The sequence below is a fragment of the Astyanax mexicanus genome, unplaced genomic scaffold (assembly GCF_023375975.1).
Source record: "Astyanax mexicanus isolate ESR-SI-001 unplaced genomic scaffold, AstMex3_surface scaffold_35, whole genome shotgun sequence".
Lineage (NCBI taxonomy): Eukaryota > Metazoa > Chordata > Actinopteri > Characiformes > Acestrorhamphidae > Astyanax > Astyanax mexicanus.
Genome location: NW_026040045.1, coordinates 667,501 through 685,000, shown reverse-complemented (window position 1 = coordinate 685,000; position 17,500 = coordinate 667,501). Strand labels below are relative to the sequence as shown.

The following is a 17,500-nucleotide window of genomic DNA, read 5'->3' as shown; positions in this document are numbered from 1 at the left end:
CATTCCTATTTTAAGAGAGCATAGGAAACTGACTGCGCGTCAGGCTGTGAAGATACACCAGCAGCTTATATAAGAGTAATGTCACGTCTGTGCTGTTAGCTCCTCTGTTCCTTTCACAACCAGCTCTAATGGAGGCTCTCAGTCTAACAACTACACTACCCAGAACGCACCACCCGCTGACATCACACACACACCTGATCACATGACACCTCACCTGATTCCTCCAGGAAGTCCGGAATACTGATTACATGCACTATATAAGAGCACACCACACAAACACCCATGCCGCGTATTGTTGGTTCTTCCTCATTACAAAGCGTTTCTGATTTTTTGTCTCTGCCATTTTTCTGTATGACCTTGCCATTTGTTTTCTCAACGCCGATTTTTGCCTTTGCTTCTGATATTGGATTTTTCTGTGTTTGACAAAGCATTATTAATCCACTATAGGCCGTAATGGCTTATAGCTTAGCATTAACATAGCACAGTAGGCCATAATGGCTTATAGAAAAGCATTAATACAGTAGTGTAGCATTAATACAGCGATATACTAGTATTAATACAGCACTATTGGCTATGATGGCTTATAGCATAGTGTTAATAAAGCACTGTAGGCCATAATGGCTTATATTGTAGCATTAATGTAGCACTATACGCTATGATGGCTTATAGCATAGCATTAATACACTACTGTAGGGCATAATGGTGCATTGTGTAGCATTAATACAGCACTGTTGAAAATAATGGCTCATAGCATAGCGTTAATTCAGCAGTGTAGTCCATAATGGCTCATGCCGTATCGTTAATACAGCACTGTAGGGCATAATAGCTCATTGCGTAGCGTTAATACAGCACTGAAGACCATAAATGCTCATAGCGTTGCATTAATACAGCACTTTAGGGCATAAAGGCTCATTGCTTATCGTTAGTTCAGCACTGTAGAGCATAATGGCTCATAGCATAGCATTAATACAGCAATGTTGGGCATAATGGCTCATTGCGTAGCAATAATACAGCACTGTAAGCAATGATGGCTTATTGACTAGCGTTAATACGGTACTGTAGGGCATAATGGCTCATTGCGTAGCGTTAATACAACACTGTTGATAATAATGGCTCATAGCGTAATGTTAATATATCACTGTAGGGCAAAATGGCTCATGGCGCAGCATTAATGCAGCACTGTAGGGCAGAATGGCTCATAGCATAGCGTTAATACAGCACTGTAGTCCGTAATGACCCATCGCGTACCATTAATACAGCACTGAAGGGCACAATGGGTTATGGCGAAGCATTAATACAGCATTGTAGGGCATAATGGCTCATTGCTTATCATTAGTACAGCATTGTAGGGCATAATGGCTCATTGCTTATCGTTAGTACAGCACTGTAGAGCATAATGGCTCATAGTGTAGCGTTATTATATAGCACCGTAGGCCATGATGGCTCATAGCGTAGCATTAATACAACACTATAAGGCATAATGGCTCTTAGCGTAGCATTAATACATCACTGTTGACCATAATGGCTGATAGCGTAGCGTTAATACATCACTGTAGGGCAAAATGGGTCATGGCTTAGCGTGAACTTTAGCGATACAGTGCCATATTAATGCTACGCCTTGACCCATTATGCCCTACAGTCATGCATTAACGCTATGCTATGAGCCGTGCTGTATTAACCCTATACCATAAGCAATTATGCCCTACAGTGCCGGATTAAAGCTACGCCATGATCAATTACGGCCTACAGTGCCGCATTAACCCTACGCTTTGGGCCATTATGCAGTTCAGTGCTGTATTAATGCTACGCCATAACCCGTTATGCTCCTCAGTGATGTATTAACGCTACGCCATGACCCATTATGCCCTACAGTGCTGTATTAACACTACGCTATGAGCCATTATTGTCAACAGTGCTGCATTAATCTACACTATAAAACATTGTGCCCCACAGTGCTGTATTAACACTACATCATGAGCCATTGCACAGTATAGTGCAGTTAGGGTTAGGTCTACACTGGGGATAGGGTTAGGGTTACAGCTGTAGCTAGGGTTAAGGTTAGAGTTAGGGTTATGGTAACTGAAACAGCTAGGATTAGGCCTATAGCTGGCATGGGGTAAGGGTTACAGCTGTAAATAGGGTTAGGGTTACCATAGCAGCTAGGGTTAGGCCTACAGCTGGGATGGGGTTAGGGTTAAAGCTGTAACTAGGATTAGTGTTTGTGGTTACCGAAGCTGCTAGCATTGGGGTTAGGGTTGTGATAACTAAAGCACCTAGGATTAAGCCTACAGTTGGGATAGGGTTGGGGTTACAGCTGTAACTAGGGTTAAGGTTACCGAAGCAGCTAGGGTTAGGCCTACAGTAGGAATAGGGTTGGGGTTACAGCTGCAACTAGTGTTAGGTTTAGGGTTAGGGTTATGACAACCGAAGTAGTTAGGGTTAAGCCTATAGTTGGAATAGGTTTAGGGTTACAGATGTAACTAGGGTTAGGGTTATGATAACCAAAGTAGTTAGGGTTAAGCCTACAGTTGGGATAGGGTTGGGGTTACAGCTGTAACTAGGGTTAGGTTTAGGATAACCAAAACAGCTAGGGTTAAGCCTACAGTTGGAATAGGGTTAGGGTTACAGATGTAACTAGTGTTCGGGTTATGATAACCGAAGTAGTTAGGGTTAAGCCTACAGTTGGGATAGGGTTGGGGTTACAGCTGAACTAGGGTTAGGGTTACTGAAGGAGATAAAGTTAGGCCAAAATTAGGGTTAGGGTTAGGGTTAGGGTTAGGGAATTTCCATTGGAACACTGATGAAAGTGCAAGGCTGAAGATTGAAATAAAGAAATCTGGCAAAGTTGCACATTTTTCGGCTTGCATTTTCATTTTTGTGCCCACCTGTGGCCCACCCAAGTCTGTGAAAGCTAACCCCATAAAATGCGCTGATTGGAACGGGTGAAATTGTACTCGGGGTTCGATCCCCCGCGGCTGAGTGAAGCCTTTCCAGGGAACCATGCAGATGCGATGTACCGCTGCACTACTTCTTGGCTTTGGAGTTATGGTAGCCCTGAGCCGGCCTTGTGGTGTGGTTGAGCTTGGTCAACCAGTGGTAGCTGTGGAAAATTGGAAAATTAAAGTCCAACTTGTTCTAATAGTGGTGGATGCGAAAAGTTGGAGAAGTCCCACTCGGTCTACCGGTGGTAGGTCGGAAAAGTGTGAAAAAATTTCTAAGTCCTCACTTTTGGTCTACCATTTCACGATATTTCTAGTGAGGGTGGCGAGCTCCAGGATTTCGGACCCCCTTCGGCCGACTCTCTTATCCGACGAAGGTGCACCTCTGTCGGCCTCGGAGCGGGTCCGTCCGCGCTCTGGAGGATTTTTCGTCGGGGGGATTTCCAAAGGGGTGCCGTCGGGCTAATGAGGAGAGTGGCAATGACTAGGGGTCCAAGCACCCAGGGCTGGTTCCCAAGGGGTCCCAGACTGGTGGATGGAGCCCAGGCTTGGGTGAGTCCTCCAGGGCTGGTTCCTGAGGGTCCCAGACTGGTGGATGGAGCCCAGGCTTGGGTGAGTCCTCCAGGGCTGGTTCCTGAGGGTCCCAGACTGGTGGATGGAGCCCAGGCCTGGGTGAGTCCTCCAGGGCTGGTTCCTGAGGGTCCCAGGCTGGTGGATGGAGCCCAGGCTTGGGTGAGTCCTCCAGGGCTGGTTCCTGAGGGTCCCAGGCTGGTGGATGGAGCCCAGGCCTGGGTGAGTCCTCCAGGGCTGGTTCCTGAGGGTCCCAGACTGGTGGATGGAGCCCAGGCCTGGGTGAGTCCTCCAGGGCTGGTTCCTGAGGGTCCCAGACTGGTGGATGGAGCCCAGGCCTGGGTGAGTCCTCCAGGGCTGGTTCCCAAGGTGTCCAGGCTGAGGGCTGAATCCCAGGCTTGGTGGACCAAGTCCCACTTGGTCTACCAGTGGTAGCTCAGAAAAGTGGAAAAAATGACTAAGTCCCACTTGTTCTACCAGTGGTAGCCCAGAAAAGTGGAAAAAACTCTTTTCGAGCCTACCACTGGTAGACCAAGTTGGACTTAGTCATTTTTTCCACTTTTGGGGCCTACCACTGGTAGACCAAGTGGGACTTAGTCATTTTTTCCACTTTTCTGGGCTACCACTGGTAGAACAAGTGGGACTTAGTCATTTTTTCCACTTTTCTGAGCTACCACTGGTAGACCAAGTGGGACTTAGTCATTTTTTCCACTTTTTGGGCCTACCACTGGTAGACCAAGTGGGACTTGGTCCACCAAGCCTGGGATTCAGCCCTCAGCCTGGACACCTTGGGAACCAGCCCTGGAGGACTCCCCCAGGCCTGGGCTCCATCCACCAGCCTGGGACCCTGAGGAACCAGCCCTGGAGGACTCACCCAGGCCTGGGCTCCATCCACCAGTCTGGGGCCCTCAGGAACCAGCCCTGGAGGACTCACCCAAGCCTGGGCTCCATCCACCAGCCTGGGACCCTCAGGAACCAGCCCTGGAGGACTCACCCAAGCCTGGGCTCCATCGCATCTGCATGGTTCCCTGGAAAGGCTTCACTCAGCCGTGGGGGATCGAACCCCGAGTACAATTTCACCCGTTCCAATCAGCGCATTTTATGGGGTTAGCTTTCACAGACTTGGGTGGGCCACAGGTGGGCACAAAAATGAAAATGCAAGCCGAAAAATGTGCAACTTTGCCAGATTTATTTATTTCAATTTTCAACCTTGCACTTTCATCAGTGTTCCAATGGAAATTCCCTAACCCTAACCCTAGTACTTGGATGGGAGACCACCTGGGAATACCAGGTGCTGTAAGCTTTTCCCCTCTTGCTTCTATGACCATGGTCTTGTTATACATTACTAGTGTGTTGTTTGAAACCCAACATAGATGAAGTCGCACAAGTAGTCTTGATGAAAGATCTGCAATCTCTTACGGTCACACTACCCGGAGAACGCCCGATCTCGTCTGATCTCGGAAGATAAGCAGGGTTTGGCCTGGTTAGTACTTGGATGGGAGACCACCTTGGAATACCAGGTGCTGTAAGCTTTGCCCCTCTTGCTTCTATTACCATGGTCTTGTTATACATTACTATTGTGTTTATTGAAACGCTTACGGTCACACTACCCTGAGAACACCTGATCTCGTCTGATCTCGGAAACTAAGCAGGGTTTGGCCTGGTTAGTACTTGGATGGGAGACCACCTGGGAATACCAGGTGCTGTAAGCTTTTCCCCTCTTGCTTCTATGACCATGGTCTTGATATACATTACTAGTGTGTAATCTAAAACCCAACATAGATGAAGTCGCATAAGTAGTCTTGATGAGAGTTTTGCAATCGCTTACGGTCACACTACCCTGAGAACGCCTGATCTCGGAAACTAAGCAGGGTTTGCCCTGGTTAGTACTTGGATGGAAGACCACCTGGGAATACCAGGTGCTGTAAGCTTTTCCCCTCTTGCTTCTGTTACCATGGTCTTGTTATACATTACTAGTGTATAATCTGAAACCCAACATAGATGAAGTCGCATAAGTAGTCTTGATGAGAGTTCAGCAATCGCTTACGGTCACACTACCCTGAGAACGCTCGATCTCGTCTGATCTCGGAAGCTAAGCAGGGTTTGCCCTGGTTAGTACTTGGATGGAAGACCACCTGGGAATACCAGGTGCTTTAAGCTTTTCCCCTCTTGCTTCTATTACCATGGTCTTGTTATACATTACTAGTTTATTATTTGAAACCCAACATAGATGAAGTTGCATAAGTAGTCTTGATGAGAGCTTTGCAATGGCGTACGGTCACACTGCCCTGAGAACGCCCGATCTGGTTTGATCTCGGAAGCTAAGCAGGGTTTGGCCTGGTCAGTACTTGTATGGGAGACCACCTGGGAATACCAGGTGCTGTAAGCTTTTCCCCTCTTGCTTCTATGACCATGGTCTTGTTATACGTTACTAGTGTGTTTTTTGAAACCGAACATAGATGAAGTCGCATAAGTAGTCTTGATGATAGTTCTGCAATTGCTTACAGTCACACTACCCTGAGAACACCCGATCTCGTCTGACCTCTGAAACTAAGCAGGGTTTGCCCTGGTTAGTACTTGGATGGGAGACCACCTGGGAATACCAGGTGCTGTAAGCTTTTCCCCTCTTGATTTATGACCATGGTCTTGTTATACGATACTAGAGTGTTATCTGAAACCCAACATAGATGAAGTCGCATAAATAGTCTTGATGAGAGTGTTTCATTTGCATACAGTCACACTACCCTGAGAACGCCAGATCTCGTCTGATCTCGGAAGCTAAGCAGGGTTTGGCCTGGTTAGTACTTGGATGGGAGACCACCTGGTAATACCAGGTGCTGTAAGCTTTTCCCCTCTTGCTTCTATGACCATGGTCTTGTTATACATTACTAGTGTGTAATCTAAAACCCAACATAGATGAAGTCGCATAAATAGTCTTGATGAGAGTTCTGCAATCGCTTACGGTCACACTACCCTGAGAACGCTCGATCTCATCTGATCTCGGAAGCTAAGCAGGGTTTGCCCTGGTTAGTACTTGGATGGAAGACCACCTGGGAATACCAGGTGCTTTAAGCTTTTCCTCTCTTGCTTCTATTACCATGGTCTTGTTATACATTACTAGTTTGTTATCTGAAACCCAACATAGATGAAGTGTCATAAGTAGTCTTGATGAGAGGTCAGCAATCGCTTGCGGTAACACTACCTTGAGAACGCCCGATCTCGTCTGATCTCGGAAGCTAAGCTGGGTTTGGCTTCGTTAGTACTTGGATGGGAGACCACCTGGGAATCTTGCTTCTATGAACATGGTCTTGTTATACGTTACTAGTGTGTTATTTGAAACCGAACATAGATGAAGTCGCATAAGTAGTCTTGATGAGAGTTCTGTAATTGCTTACGGTCACACTACCCTGAGAACACCCGATCTTGTCTGATCTTGGAAGCTAAGCAAGGTTCGGCCTGGTTAGTACTTGGATGGGAGACCACCTAGGAATACCAGGTGCTGTAAGCTTTTCCCCTCTTGATTTATGACCACGGTCTTGTTATACGTTACTAGAGTGTTATCTGAAACCCAACATAGATGAAGTCGCATAAATAGTCTTGATGAGAATGTTGCAATCGCATACAGTCACACTACCCTGAGAACGCCCGATCTCGTCTGATCTCGGAAGCTAAGCAGGGTTTGGCCTGGTTAGTACTTGGATGGAAGACCACCTGGGAATACCAGGTGCTTTAAGCTTTTCCCCTCTTGCTTCTATTACCATGGTCTTGTTATACATTACTAGTTTGTTATCTGAAACCCAACATAGATGAAGTTGCATAAGTAGTCTTGATGAGAGCTCTGCAATGGCTTACGGTCACTCTACCCTGAGAACGCCCGATCTCGTCTGATCTCGGAAGCTAAGCATTGTTTGGCCTGGTTAGTCCTTGGATGGGAGACCAACTGGGAATACCAGGTGCTGTAAGCTTTTCCCCTCTTGCTTCTGTGACCATGGTCTTCTTATACATTACTAGTTTATTATCTGAAACCCAACATAGACGAAGTCGCATAAGTAGTCTTGATGAGAGTTTTGCAATCGCTTACGGTCACACTACCCTGAGAACGCCCGATCTCGTCTGATCTCGGAAACTAAGCATTGTTTGGCCTCTTTAGTACTTGGATGGAAGACCACCTGGGAATACCCGGTGCTGTAATCTTTTTCCCTCTTGCTTCTATGACCATGGTCTTGTTATACAATACTAGTGTGTTGTTTGAAACCCAACATAGATGAAGTCGCATAAGTAGTCTTGATGAGAGTTGTGCAATTCCTTAAGGTCCCACAACCCTGAGAACGCCCGATCTTGTCTGATCTCGGAAGCTAAGCAGGGTTTGGCCTGGATAGTACCTGGATGGGAGACCACCTGGGAATACCAGGTGCTGTAAGCTTTTCCCTTCTTGCTTCTATGACCATGGTCTTGTTATACATTACTAGTTTGTTATCTGAAACCCAACATAGATGAAGTTGCATAAGTAGTCTTTATGAGAGCTCTGCAATGGCTTACGGTCACACTACCCTGAGAACGCCCGATCTCGTCTGCTCTCGGAAGCTAAGCATTGTTTGGCCTGGTTAGTACTTGGATGGGAGACCACCTGGGAATACCAGGTGCTGTAAGCTTTTCCCCTCTTGCTTCTGTGACCATGGTCTTGTTATACTTTAGTAGTGTGTCATCTGAAACCCAACATAGATGAAGTCGCATAAGTAGTCTTGATGATCGTTCTGCAATCGCTTACAGTCACACTACCCTGAGAACGCCCGATTTCGTCTGATCTCGGAAGCTAAACAGGGTTTGGCCTGGTAGTATTTGGGTGGGAGACCACCTGGGAATACCAGGTGCTGTAAGCTTTTTCCCTCTTGATTTATGACCATGGTCTTGTTATACGTTACTAGATTGTTATCTGAAACCCAACATAGATGAAGTCGCATAAATAGTCTTGATGAGAGTATTGCAATTGCATACAGTCACAGTACCCTGAGAACCCCCGATCTCGTCTGATCTTGGAAGCTAAGCAGGGTTTAGCCTGGTTAGTACTTGGATGGGAGACCACCTGGGAATACCAGGTGCTGTAAGCTTTTCCCCTCTTGCTTCTATGACCATGGTCATGTTATATGTTACTAGTTTGTCATCTGAAACCCAACATAGATGAAGTCGCATAAGTAGTCTTGATGATAGTTCTGCAATAGCTTACAGTCACACTACCCTGAGAATGCCCGATCTCGTCTGATCTCGGAAGCTAAGCAGGGTTTGGCCTGGTAGTATTTGGATGGGAGACCACCTGGGAATACCAGGTGCTGTAAGCTTTTCCCCTCTTGATTAATGACCATGGTCTTGTTATACGTTACTAGAGTGTTGTCTGAAACCCAACATAGATGAAGTCGCATAAGTAGTCTCTATGAGAGCTCTGCAATCGCTTACGGTCACACTAATCTGAGAACGCCCGATCTCGTCTGATCTCGGAAGCTACGCAAGGTTTGGCCTGGTTAGTACTTGGATGGGAGACCACCTCGGAATACCAGGTGCTGTAAGCTTTCCACTTTTTGCTTCTATGACCATGGTCTTGTTATACATTACTAGTGTGTTATCTGAAACCCAACATAGATAAGTCGCATAAGTAGTCTTGATGATAACTCTGCAATCGCTTACAGTCACACTACCCTGAGAACGCCCGATCTCGTCTGATCTCGGAAGCTAAGCAGGGTTTGGCCTGGTTAGTACTTGGATGGGAGACCACCTGGTAATACCAGGTGCTGTAAGCTTTTCCCCTCTTGCTTCTACGACCATGGTCTTGTCATACATTACTAGTGTGTAATCTAAAACACAACATAGATGAAGTCGCATAAGTAGTCTTGATGAGAGTTCTGCAGTCGCTTACGGTCACACTACCCTGAGAACGCCCAATCTCGTCTGATCTCGGAAGCTAAGCAGGGTTTGCCCTGGTTAGTACTTGGATGGAAGACCACCTGGGAATACCAGGTGCTGTAAGCTTTTCCCTTCTTGCTTCTATTACCATGGTCGTGTTATACATTACTAGTTTGTTATCTGAAACCCAACATAGATGAAGTTGCATAAGTAGTCTTGATGAGAGCTCTGCAATAGCTTACGGTCACACTACCCTGAGAACGCCCGATCTCGTCTGATCTCGGAAGCTAAGCAGGGTTTGGCCTTGTTAGTACTTGGATGGGAGACCACCTGGGAATACCAGGTGCTGTAAGCTTTTCCCCTCTTGCTTCTATGACCATGGTCTTGTTATACATTACTAGTGTATTATCTGAAACCCAACATAGATGAAGTTGCATAAGTAGTCTTGATGAGAATTTTGCAATCGCTTACGGTCACACTACCCTGAGAACGCCCGATCTCGTCTGATCTCGGAAACTAAGCAGGGTTTGCCCTGGTTAGTACTTGGATGGAAGACCAGCTGTTACCAGGTGCTGTAAGCTTTTTCCCCTAATGCTTCTATGACCTTTGTCTTGTTATACATTACAAGTGTGTAATCTAAAACCCAACATAGATGAAGTCGCATAAGTAGTCTTGATGACAGTTCTGTAATCGCTTACGGTCACGCTACCCTGAGAACGCCCGATCTCGTCTGATTTCGGAAGCTAAGCAGGGTTTGGCCTGGTTAGTACTTGGATGGGAGACCACCTGGGAATACCAGGTGCTGTAAGCTTTTCCCCTCTTGCTTCTATTACCATGGTCTTGTTAAACATTACTACTCTGATATCTGAAACCCAACATAGATGAAGTTGCATAAGTAGTCTTGATGAGAGCTCTGCAATGGCTTACGGTCACACTACCCTTAGAACGCCCGATCTCGTCTTTTCTCGGAAGCTAAGCAGGGTTTGGCCTGGTTAGTACTTGGATGGGAGACCACCTGGGAATACCAGGTGCTGTAAGCTTTTCCCCTCTTGCTTCTATTACCATGGTCTTGTTATACATTACTAGTGTGTAATCTAAAACCCAACATAGATGAAGTCGCATAAGTAGTCTTGATGAGAGTTCTGCAATCGCTTACGGTCACACTACCCTGAGAACGCTCGATCTCGTCTGATCTCGTAAGCTAAGCAGGGTTTGGCCTGGTTAGTACTTGGATGGGTGACCACCTGGGAATACCAGGTGCTGTAAGTTTTCCCCTCTTGCTTCTATGACCATGGTCATGTTATACGTTACTAGAGTGTCATCTGAAACCCAACATAGATGAAGTCGCATAAGTAGTCTTGATGATAATTCTGCAATCGTTTACAGTCACACTACCCTGAGAACGCCCAATCTCGTCTGATCTCGGAAGCTAAGCAGGGTTTGCCCTGGTTAGTACTTGTATGGAAGACCACCTGGGAATACCAGGTGCTTTAAGCTTTTCCCCTCTTGCTTCTATTACAATGGTCTTGTTATACATTACTAGTTTGTTATCTGAAACCCAACATAGATGAAGTTGCATAAGTAGTCTTGATGAGAGCTCTGCAATGGCTTACGGTCACACTACCCTTAGAACACCCGATCTCGTCTTTTCTCGGAAGCTAAGCAGGGTTTGGCCTGGTTAGTACTTGGATGGGAGACCACCTGGGAATACCAGGTGCTGTAAGCTTTTCCCCTCTTGCTTCTATGACCATGGTCTTTATATACATTACTAGTGTGTAATCTAAAACCCAACATAGATGAAGTCGCATAAGTAGTCTTGATGAGAGTTCTGCAATCGCTTACGGTCACACTACCCTGAGAACGCTCGATCTCATCTGATCTCGGAAGCTAAGCAGGGTTTGCCCTGGTTAGTACTTGGATGTAAGACCACCTGGGAATACCAGGTGCTGTAAGCTTTTCCCCTCTTGCTTCTATTACCATGGTCTTGTTATACATTACTAGTGTATTATCTGAAACCCAACATAGATGAAGTCGCTTAAGTAGTCTTGATGAGAGGTCAGCAATCGTTTACGGTCACACTACCCTGAGAATGCCCGATCTCGTCTGATCTCGTAAGCTAAGCAGGGTTTGGCCTGGTTAGTACTTGGATGGGTGACCACCTGGGAATACCAGGTGCTGTAAGTTTTCCCCTCTTGCTTCTATGACCATGGTCATGTTATACGTTACTAGAGTGTCATCTGAAACCCAACATAGATGAAGTCGCATAAGTAGTCTTGATGATAATTCTGCAATCGTTTACAGTCACACTAACCTGAGAACGCCCGATCTCGTCTGATCTCGGAAGCTAAGCAGTGTTTGGCCTGGTTAGTACTTGGATGGGAGACCACCTGGGAATACCAGGTGCTGTAAGCTTTTCCCCTCTTTCTTCTGTGACCATGGTCTTGTTATACATTACTAGTGTATTATCTGAAACCCAACATAGATGAAGTCGCTTAAGTAGTCTTGATTAGAGGTCAGCAATCGTTTACGGTCACACTACCCTGAGAATGCCCGATCTCGTCTGATCTCGTAAGCTAAGCAGGGTTTGGCCTGGTTAGTACTTGGATGGGTGACCACCTGGGAATACCAGGTGCTGTACGTTTTCCCCTCTTGCTTCTATGACCATGGTCATGTTATACGTTACTAGAGTGTCATCTGAAACCCAACATAGATGAAGTCGCATAAGTAGTCTTGATGATAATTCTGCAATCGTTTACAGTCACACTACCCTGAGAACGCCCGATCTCGTCTGATCTCGGAAGCTAAGCAGGGTTTGCCCTGGTTAGTACTTGTATGGAAGACCACCTGGGAATACCAGGTGCTTTAAGCTTTTCCCCTCTTGCTTCTATTACAATGGTCTTGTTATACATTACTAGTTTGTTATCTGAAACCCAACATAGATGAAGTTGCATAAGTAGTCTTGATGAGAGCCCTGCAATGGATTACGGTCACACTACCCTGAGAACGCCCGATCTCGTCTGATCTCGGAAGCTAAACAGTGTTTGGCCTGGTTAGTACTTGGATGGGAGACCACCTGGGAATACCAGGTGCTGTAAGCTTTTGCCCTCTTTCTTCTATGACCATGGTCTTGTTATACATTACTAGTGTGTCATCTGAAACCCAACATAGATGAAGTCACATAAGTAGTCTTGATGATAGTTCTGCAATCGCTTACAGTCACACAACCCTGAGAACGCCCGATCTCGTCTGGTCTTGGAAGCTAAGCAGGGTTTGGCCTGGTTAGTACTTGGATGGGAGACCACCTGGGAATACCAGGTGCTGTAAGCTTTTCCACTCTTGCTTCTATGACCATGGTCTTGTTAAACATTACTAGTGTGTTGTTTGAAACCCAACATAGATGAAGTCGCATAAGTAGTCTTGATGAGAGTTCTGCAATTCTTTAAGGTCACACAAACCTGAGAACGCCCGATCTCGTCTGATTTCGGAAGCTAAGCAGGATTTGGCCTGGTTAGTAATTGGATGGGAGACCACCTGGGAATACCAGGTGCTGTAAGCTTTTCCCCTCTTGCTTCTATGACCATGGTCTTGTTATACAATACTAGTGTGTTGTTTGAAACCCCAACATAGATGAAGTTGCATAAGTAGTCTTGATGAGAGTTCTGCAATACCTTAAGGTCAAACAACCCTGAGAACGCCCGATCTGGTTTGATCTCGGAAGCTAAGCACGGTTTGTCCTGGTTAGTACTTGGATGGGAGACCACCTGGGAATACCAGGTGCTGTAAGCTTTTCCCCTCTTGATTTATGACCATGGTCTTGTTATACGTTACTAGAGTGTTATCTGAAACCCAACATAGATGAAGTCGCATAAATAGTCTTGATGAGAGGGTTGCAATCGCATACAGTCACACTACCCTCAGAACGCTCGATCTTGTCTGATCTCGGAAGGTAAGCAGGGTTTGGCCTGGTTAGTACTTGGATGGGAGACCACCTGGAAATACCAGGTACTGTAAGCTTTTCCCCTCTTGCTTCTATGACCATGGTCTTGTTATACATTACTAGTGTGTAATCTAAAACCCAACATAGATGAAGTCGCATAAATAGTCTTGATGAGAGTTCTGCAATCGCTTACGGTCACACTACCCTGAGAACGCTCGATCTCGTCTGATCTCGGAAGCTAAGCAGGGTTTGCCCTGGTTAGTACTTGGATGGAACACCACCTGGGAATACCAGGTGCTTTAAGCTTTTCCCCTCTTGCTTCTATTACCATGGTCTTGTTATACATTACTAGTTTGTTATCTGAAACCCAACATAGATGAAGTTGCATAAGTAGTCTTGATGAGAGGTCAGCAATCGCTTACGGTCACACTACCCTGAGAATGCCCGATCTCGTCTGATCTCGGAAGCTAAGCAGGGTTTGGCCTGGTTAGTACTTGGATGGGAGACCACCTGGGAATACCAGGTGCTGTAAGCTTTTCCCCTCTTGCTTCTATGACCATGGTCTTGTTATACATTACTAGTGTATTATATGAAACCCAACATAGATGAAGTCGCATAAGTAGTCTTGATGAGAGGTCATCAATCGCGTACGGTCAGACTACGCTGAGAACGCCCGGTCTCGTCTGATCTAGGAAGCTAAGCAGGGTTTGGCCTGGTTAGTACTTGGATGGGAGACCACCTGGGAATACCAGGTGCTGTAAGCTTTTCCCTCTTGCTTCTATGACCATGGTTATGTTATCCGTTACTAGTGTGTCATCTGAAACCCAACATAGATGAAGTCGCATAAATAGTCTTGATGAGAGTGTTGCGATCGCATACAGTCACACTACCCTGAGAACGCCCGATCTCGTCTGATCTCGGAAGCTAAGCAGGGTTTGCCCTGGTTAGTACTTGGATGGAAGACCACCTGGGAATACCAGGTGCTTTAAGCTTTTCCCCTCTTGCTTCTATTACCATGGTCTTGTTATACATTACTAGTTTGTTGTCTGAAACCTAACATAGATGAAGTTGCATAAGTAGTCTTGATGAGAACTCTGCAATTCTTTAAGGTCACACAACCCTGAGAACGCCCGATCTCGTCTGATCTCGGAAGCTAAGCAGGGTTTGCCCTGGTTAGTACTTGGATGGAAGACCACCTGGGAATACCAGGTGCTTTAAGCTTTTCCCCTCTTGCTTCTATTACCATGGTCTTGTTATACATTACTAGTTTGTTATCTGAAACCCAACATCGATGAATTCGCATAAGTAGTCTTGATGAGAGGTCATCATTCGCGTACGGTCAGACTACGCTGAGAACGCCCGATCTCGTCTGATCTCGGAAGCTAAGCAGGGTTTGGCCTGGTTAGTAGTAGGAAGGGAGACCACCTGGGAATACCAAGTGCTGTAAGCTTTTCCCCTCTTGCTTCTATGACCATGGTCTTGTTATACGTTACTAGTGTGTTATTTGAAACCGAACATAGATGAAGTCGCATAAGTAGTCTTGATGAGAGTTCTGCAGTCGCTTATGGTCACACAATCCTGAGAACGCCCGATCTCGTCTGATCTCGGAAACTAAGCAGGGCTTGGCCTGGTTAGTACTTGGATGGGAGACCACCTGGGAATACCAGGTGCTGTAAGCTTTTGCCCTCTTGCTTCTATGACCATGGTCTTGTTATACATTACTAGTTTGTTATCTGAAACCCAACATAGATGAAGTTGCATAAGTAGTATTGATGAGAGCTCTGCTATGGCTTACGGTCACACTACCCTGAGAACGCCCGATCTTGTCTACTCTCGGAAGCTAAGCAGGGTTTGGCCTGGTTAGTACTTGGATGGGAGACCACCTGGGAATACCAGGTGCTGTAGGCTTTTCCCCTCTTGCTTCTATGACCGTGGTCTTGTTATACATTACTAGTGTATTACCTGAAACCCAACATAGATGAAGTCGCATAAGTAGTCTTGATGACAGCTCTGCAATCGCTTACGGTCACACTACCTTGAGAACGCCCAATCTCGTCTGATCTCGGAAGCTATGCGGGGTTTGGCCTGGTTAGTACTTGGATGGGAGACCACCTGGGAATACTAGGTGCTGTAAGCTTTTGCCCTCTTGCTTCTATGACCATGGTCTTGTTATACGTTACTAGTGTGTTTTTTTTTAAACCGAACATAGATGAAGTCGCATAAGTAGTCTTGATGAGAGTTGTGCAATCTCTTACGGTCACACAACCCTGAGAACGCCCGATCTCGTCTTCTCTCGGAAGCTAAGCAGGGTTTGGCCTGGTTAGTACTTGGATGGAAGACAACCTGGCAATACCAGGTGCTTTAAGCTTTTCCCCTCTTGCTTCTATTACCATGGTCTTGTTATACATTACTAGTTTGTTATCTGAAACCCAACATAGATGAAGTCGCATAAGTAGTCTTGATGAGAGTTCTGTAATGGCTTACGGTCACACTACCCTGAGAAAGCCCGATCTTGTCTGATCTCGGAAGCTAAGCAGGGTTTGGCCTGGTTAGTACTTGGATGGGAGACCACCTGGGAATACCAGGTGCTGTAAGCTTTTCCCCTCTTGCTTCTGTGACCATGGTCTTGTTATACATTACTAGTGTATTATCTGAAACCCAACCTAGATGAAGTCGCATAAGTAGTCTTGATGAGAGGTCAGCAATCGCTTACGGTCACACTACCCTGAGAACGCCCGATCTCGTCTGATCTCGGAAGCTAAGCAGGGTTTGCCCTGGTTAGTACTTGGATGGAAGACCACCTGGGAATACCAGGTGCTTTAAGCTTTTCCCCTCTTGCTTCTATGACCATGGTCTTGTTATACATTACTAGTGTGTAATCTAAAACCCAACATAGATGAAGTCGCATAAGTAGTCTTGATGAGAGCTCTACAATCGCTTGCAGTCACACTACCCTGAGAACGCCCGATCTCGTGTAATCTCGAAAGCTAAGCAGGGTTTGCCCTGGTTAGTTTTTGTTATGGGAGACCACCTGGGAATACCAGGTGCTGTAGGCTTTTCCCCTCTTGCTTCTATGACCATGGTCTTGTTATACATTACTAGTGTATTATCTGAAACCCAACATAGATAAAGTCGCATAAGTAGTCTTGATGAGAGTTCTGCAGTCGCTTACGGTCACACTACCCTGAGAACGCCCAATCTCGTCTGATCTCAGAAGCTAAGCAGGGTTTGGCCTGGTTAGTACTTGGATGGGAGACCACCTGGGAATACCAGGTGCTGTAAGCTTTTCCCCTTTTGCTTTTATGACCATGGTCTTGTTATACGTAACTAGTGTGTTATCTGAAACCCAACATAGATGAAGTCGCATAAGTAGTCTTAATGAGAGCTCTGCAATGGCTTACAGTCACACTACCCTGAGAACGCCCGATCTCGTCTGATCTCGGAAGCTACGCAGGGTTTGGCCTGGTTAGGACTCGAATGGGAGACCACCTGGGAATACCAGGTGCTGTAAGCTTTTCCCCTCTTGCTTCTATGACCATGGTCTTGTTATACATTACTAGTGTGTTGTTTGAAACCCAACATAGATGAAGTCGCATAAGTAGTCTTGATGAGAGTTCTGCAATTCCATAAGGTCACACAACCCTGAGAATGCCCGATCATCTGATCTCGGAAGCTAAGCAGGGTTTGGCCTGGTTATTAATTGGATGGGAGACCACCTGGGAATACCAGGTGCTGTAAGCTTTTCCGCTCTTGCTTCTATGACCATGGTCTTGTTATACATTACTAGTGTATTGTCTGAAACCAAACATAGATGAAGTCGTATAAGTAGTCTTGATGACAGTTCTGCAATCGCTTAAAGTCACACTACCCTGAGAACGCCCGATCTCGTCTGATCTCGGAAGCTAAGCAGGGTTTGGCCTGGTTAGTACTTGGATGGGAGACCACCTGGGAATACCAGGTGCTGTAAGCTTTTCCCCTCTTGCTTCTATGACCATGGTCTTGTTATACGTTACTAGTGTGTTATTTGAAACCGAACATAGATGAAGTTGCATAAGTAGTCTTGATGAGAGCTCTGCAATGGCTTACGGTCACACTACCCTGAGAACACCCGATCTCGTCTGATCTCGGAAGCTAAGCAGGGTTTGGCCTGGTTAGTACT

At 46.1% G+C, this 17,500-nt stretch overlaps 18 non-coding genes and 35 pseudogenes across 18 annotated transcripts in view; all 53 read left to right on the top strand.

The window, feature by feature from the left end:
* Window positions 1–4,922: 4,922 nt before the first annotated feature.
* LOC125790668 (5S ribosomal RNA) lies at window positions 4,923–5,041 on the top strand. Its single transcript, XR_007430460.1, has one exon. It is a non-coding gene; the product is annotated as a 5S ribosomal RNA (ribosomal RNA).
* Window positions 5,042–5,102: 61 nt separating this feature from the next.
* LOC125790576 (5S ribosomal RNA) lies at window positions 5,103–5,221 on the top strand. The gene has a single exon (XR_007430368.1). It is a non-coding gene; the product is annotated as a 5S ribosomal RNA (ribosomal RNA).
* Window positions 5,222–5,331: 110 nt separating this feature from the next.
* LOC125790276 (5S ribosomal RNA) lies at window positions 5,332–5,440 on the top strand (annotated as a pseudogene).
* A 110-nt stretch (window positions 5,441–5,550) lies between these two features.
* Window positions 5,551–5,669, top strand: LOC125790727 (5S ribosomal RNA; annotated as a pseudogene).
* A 110-nt stretch (window positions 5,670–5,779) lies between these two features.
* Window positions 5,780–5,898, top strand: LOC125790713 (5S ribosomal RNA; annotated as a pseudogene).
* Window positions 5,899–6,008: 110 nt separating this feature from the next.
* On the top strand, window positions 6,009–6,127 carry LOC125790707 (5S ribosomal RNA; annotated as a pseudogene).
* A 109-nt stretch (window positions 6,128–6,236) lies between these two features.
* LOC125790705 (5S ribosomal RNA) lies at window positions 6,237–6,355 on the top strand (annotated as a pseudogene).
* A 110-nt stretch (window positions 6,356–6,465) lies between these two features.
* LOC125790711 (5S ribosomal RNA) lies at window positions 6,466–6,584 on the top strand (annotated as a pseudogene).
* Window positions 6,585–6,898: 314 nt separating this feature from the next.
* Window positions 6,899–7,017, top strand: LOC125790694 (5S ribosomal RNA; annotated as a pseudogene).
* Window positions 7,018–7,126: 109 nt separating this feature from the next.
* On the top strand, window positions 7,127–7,245 carry LOC125790689 (5S ribosomal RNA; annotated as a pseudogene).
* A 110-nt stretch (window positions 7,246–7,355) lies between these two features.
* Window positions 7,356–7,474, top strand: LOC125790742 (5S ribosomal RNA; annotated as a pseudogene).
* Window positions 7,475–7,584: 110 nt separating this feature from the next.
* LOC125790271 (5S ribosomal RNA) lies at window positions 7,585–7,703 on the top strand (annotated as a pseudogene).
* Window positions 7,704–7,813: 110 nt separating this feature from the next.
* LOC125790730 (5S ribosomal RNA) lies at window positions 7,814–7,932 on the top strand (annotated as a pseudogene).
* Window positions 7,933–8,042: 110 nt separating this feature from the next.
* On the top strand, window positions 8,043–8,161 carry LOC125790688 (5S ribosomal RNA; annotated as a pseudogene).
* Window positions 8,162–8,271: 110 nt separating this feature from the next.
* On the top strand, window positions 8,272–8,389 carry LOC125790704 (5S ribosomal RNA; annotated as a pseudogene).
* A 109-nt stretch (window positions 8,390–8,498) lies between these two features.
* Window positions 8,499–8,617, top strand: LOC125790708 (5S ribosomal RNA; annotated as a pseudogene).
* A 110-nt stretch (window positions 8,618–8,727) lies between these two features.
* Window positions 8,728–8,845, top strand: LOC125790669 (5S ribosomal RNA). The gene has a single exon (XR_007430461.1). It is a non-coding gene; the product is annotated as a 5S ribosomal RNA (ribosomal RNA).
* Window positions 8,846–8,954: 109 nt separating this feature from the next.
* On the top strand, window positions 8,955–9,073 carry LOC125790746 (5S ribosomal RNA; annotated as a pseudogene).
* A 109-nt stretch (window positions 9,074–9,182) lies between these two features.
* On the top strand, window positions 9,183–9,301 carry LOC125790600 (5S ribosomal RNA). Its single transcript, XR_007430392.1, has one exon. It is a non-coding gene; the product is annotated as a 5S ribosomal RNA (ribosomal RNA).
* A 110-nt stretch (window positions 9,302–9,411) lies between these two features.
* On the top strand, window positions 9,412–9,530 carry LOC125790697 (5S ribosomal RNA; annotated as a pseudogene).
* Window positions 9,531–9,640: 110 nt separating this feature from the next.
* On the top strand, window positions 9,641–9,759 carry LOC125790593 (5S ribosomal RNA). The gene has a single exon (XR_007430385.1). It is a non-coding gene; the product is annotated as a 5S ribosomal RNA (ribosomal RNA).
* Window positions 9,760–10,096: 337 nt separating this feature from the next.
* Window positions 10,097–10,215, top strand: LOC125790602 (5S ribosomal RNA). Its single transcript, XR_007430394.1, has one exon. It is a non-coding gene; the product is annotated as a 5S ribosomal RNA (ribosomal RNA).
* A 110-nt stretch (window positions 10,216–10,325) lies between these two features.
* LOC125790699 (5S ribosomal RNA) lies at window positions 10,326–10,444 on the top strand (annotated as a pseudogene).
* A 110-nt stretch (window positions 10,445–10,554) lies between these two features.
* LOC125790571 (5S ribosomal RNA) lies at window positions 10,555–10,673 on the top strand. Its single transcript, XR_007430363.1, has one exon. It is a non-coding gene; the product is annotated as a 5S ribosomal RNA (ribosomal RNA).
* A 109-nt stretch (window positions 10,674–10,782) lies between these two features.
* Window positions 10,783–10,901, top strand: LOC125790776 (5S ribosomal RNA; annotated as a pseudogene).
* A 110-nt stretch (window positions 10,902–11,011) lies between these two features.
* LOC125790681 (5S ribosomal RNA) lies at window positions 11,012–11,130 on the top strand. Its single transcript, XR_007430473.1, has one exon. It is a non-coding gene; the product is annotated as a 5S ribosomal RNA (ribosomal RNA).
* A 110-nt stretch (window positions 11,131–11,240) lies between these two features.
* LOC125790714 (5S ribosomal RNA) lies at window positions 11,241–11,359 on the top strand (annotated as a pseudogene).
* A 110-nt stretch (window positions 11,360–11,469) lies between these two features.
* Window positions 11,470–11,588, top strand: LOC125790653 (5S ribosomal RNA). Its single transcript, XR_007430445.1, has one exon. It is a non-coding gene; the product is annotated as a 5S ribosomal RNA (ribosomal RNA).
* Window positions 11,589–11,697: 109 nt separating this feature from the next.
* On the top strand, window positions 11,698–11,816 carry LOC125790670 (5S ribosomal RNA). Its single transcript, XR_007430462.1, has one exon. It is a non-coding gene; the product is annotated as a 5S ribosomal RNA (ribosomal RNA).
* A 110-nt stretch (window positions 11,817–11,926) lies between these two features.
* Window positions 11,927–12,045, top strand: LOC125790701 (5S ribosomal RNA; annotated as a pseudogene).
* A 109-nt stretch (window positions 12,046–12,154) lies between these two features.
* LOC125790743 (5S ribosomal RNA) lies at window positions 12,155–12,273 on the top strand (annotated as a pseudogene).
* A 110-nt stretch (window positions 12,274–12,383) lies between these two features.
* Window positions 12,384–12,502, top strand: LOC125790644 (5S ribosomal RNA). The gene has a single exon (XR_007430436.1). It is a non-coding gene; the product is annotated as a 5S ribosomal RNA (ribosomal RNA).
* Window positions 12,503–12,612: 110 nt separating this feature from the next.
* LOC125790525 (5S ribosomal RNA) lies at window positions 12,613–12,731 on the top strand. Its single transcript, XR_007430317.1, has one exon. It is a non-coding gene; the product is annotated as a 5S ribosomal RNA (ribosomal RNA).
* A 110-nt stretch (window positions 12,732–12,841) lies between these two features.
* Window positions 12,842–12,960, top strand: LOC125790765 (5S ribosomal RNA; annotated as a pseudogene).
* A 111-nt stretch (window positions 12,961–13,071) lies between these two features.
* Window positions 13,072–13,190, top strand: LOC125790759 (5S ribosomal RNA; annotated as a pseudogene).
* Window positions 13,191–13,299: 109 nt separating this feature from the next.
* Window positions 13,300–13,418, top strand: LOC125790757 (5S ribosomal RNA; annotated as a pseudogene).
* A 110-nt stretch (window positions 13,419–13,528) lies between these two features.
* Window positions 13,529–13,647, top strand: LOC125790744 (5S ribosomal RNA; annotated as a pseudogene).
* Window positions 13,648–13,757: 110 nt separating this feature from the next.
* On the top strand, window positions 13,758–13,876 carry LOC125790475 (5S ribosomal RNA). The gene has a single exon (XR_007430267.1). It is a non-coding gene; the product is annotated as a 5S ribosomal RNA (ribosomal RNA).
* Window positions 13,877–13,986: 110 nt separating this feature from the next.
* Window positions 13,987–14,105, top strand: LOC125790739 (5S ribosomal RNA; annotated as a pseudogene).
* Window positions 14,106–14,214: 109 nt separating this feature from the next.
* LOC125790735 (5S ribosomal RNA) lies at window positions 14,215–14,333 on the top strand (annotated as a pseudogene).
* A 110-nt stretch (window positions 14,334–14,443) lies between these two features.
* Window positions 14,444–14,562, top strand: LOC125790696 (5S ribosomal RNA; annotated as a pseudogene).
* A 110-nt stretch (window positions 14,563–14,672) lies between these two features.
* Window positions 14,673–14,791, top strand: LOC125790745 (5S ribosomal RNA; annotated as a pseudogene).
* A 110-nt stretch (window positions 14,792–14,901) lies between these two features.
* LOC125790611 (5S ribosomal RNA) lies at window positions 14,902–15,020 on the top strand. Its single transcript, XR_007430403.1, has one exon. It is a non-coding gene; the product is annotated as a 5S ribosomal RNA (ribosomal RNA).
* A 110-nt stretch (window positions 15,021–15,130) lies between these two features.
* On the top strand, window positions 15,131–15,249 carry LOC125790715 (5S ribosomal RNA; annotated as a pseudogene).
* Window positions 15,250–15,359: 110 nt separating this feature from the next.
* Window positions 15,360–15,478, top strand: LOC125790733 (5S ribosomal RNA; annotated as a pseudogene).
* Window positions 15,479–15,590: 112 nt separating this feature from the next.
* LOC125790279 (5S ribosomal RNA) lies at window positions 15,591–15,709 on the top strand (annotated as a pseudogene).
* A 110-nt stretch (window positions 15,710–15,819) lies between these two features.
* On the top strand, window positions 15,820–15,938 carry LOC125790639 (5S ribosomal RNA). The gene has a single exon (XR_007430431.1). It is a non-coding gene; the product is annotated as a 5S ribosomal RNA (ribosomal RNA).
* A 110-nt stretch (window positions 15,939–16,048) lies between these two features.
* Window positions 16,049–16,167, top strand: LOC125790700 (5S ribosomal RNA; annotated as a pseudogene).
* A 340-nt stretch (window positions 16,168–16,507) lies between these two features.
* On the top strand, window positions 16,508–16,626 carry LOC125790655 (5S ribosomal RNA). Its single transcript, XR_007430447.1, has one exon. It is a non-coding gene; the product is annotated as a 5S ribosomal RNA (ribosomal RNA).
* Window positions 16,627–16,736: 110 nt separating this feature from the next.
* LOC125790726 (5S ribosomal RNA) lies at window positions 16,737–16,855 on the top strand (annotated as a pseudogene).
* A 110-nt stretch (window positions 16,856–16,965) lies between these two features.
* LOC125790275 (5S ribosomal RNA) lies at window positions 16,966–17,082 on the top strand (annotated as a pseudogene).
* A 110-nt stretch (window positions 17,083–17,192) lies between these two features.
* LOC125790599 (5S ribosomal RNA) lies at window positions 17,193–17,311 on the top strand. The gene has a single exon (XR_007430391.1). It is a non-coding gene; the product is annotated as a 5S ribosomal RNA (ribosomal RNA).
* A 110-nt stretch (window positions 17,312–17,421) lies between these two features.
* The window catches only part of LOC125790679 (5S ribosomal RNA), a 119-nt gene continuing 40 nt past the window's right edge, over window positions 17,422–17,500 (top strand). Inside the window, exon 1 of the ribosomal RNA XR_007430471.1 lies at window positions 17,422–17,500. This exon is cut by the window's right edge and continues 40 nt beyond it. This is a non-coding gene — a ribosomal RNA (5S ribosomal RNA).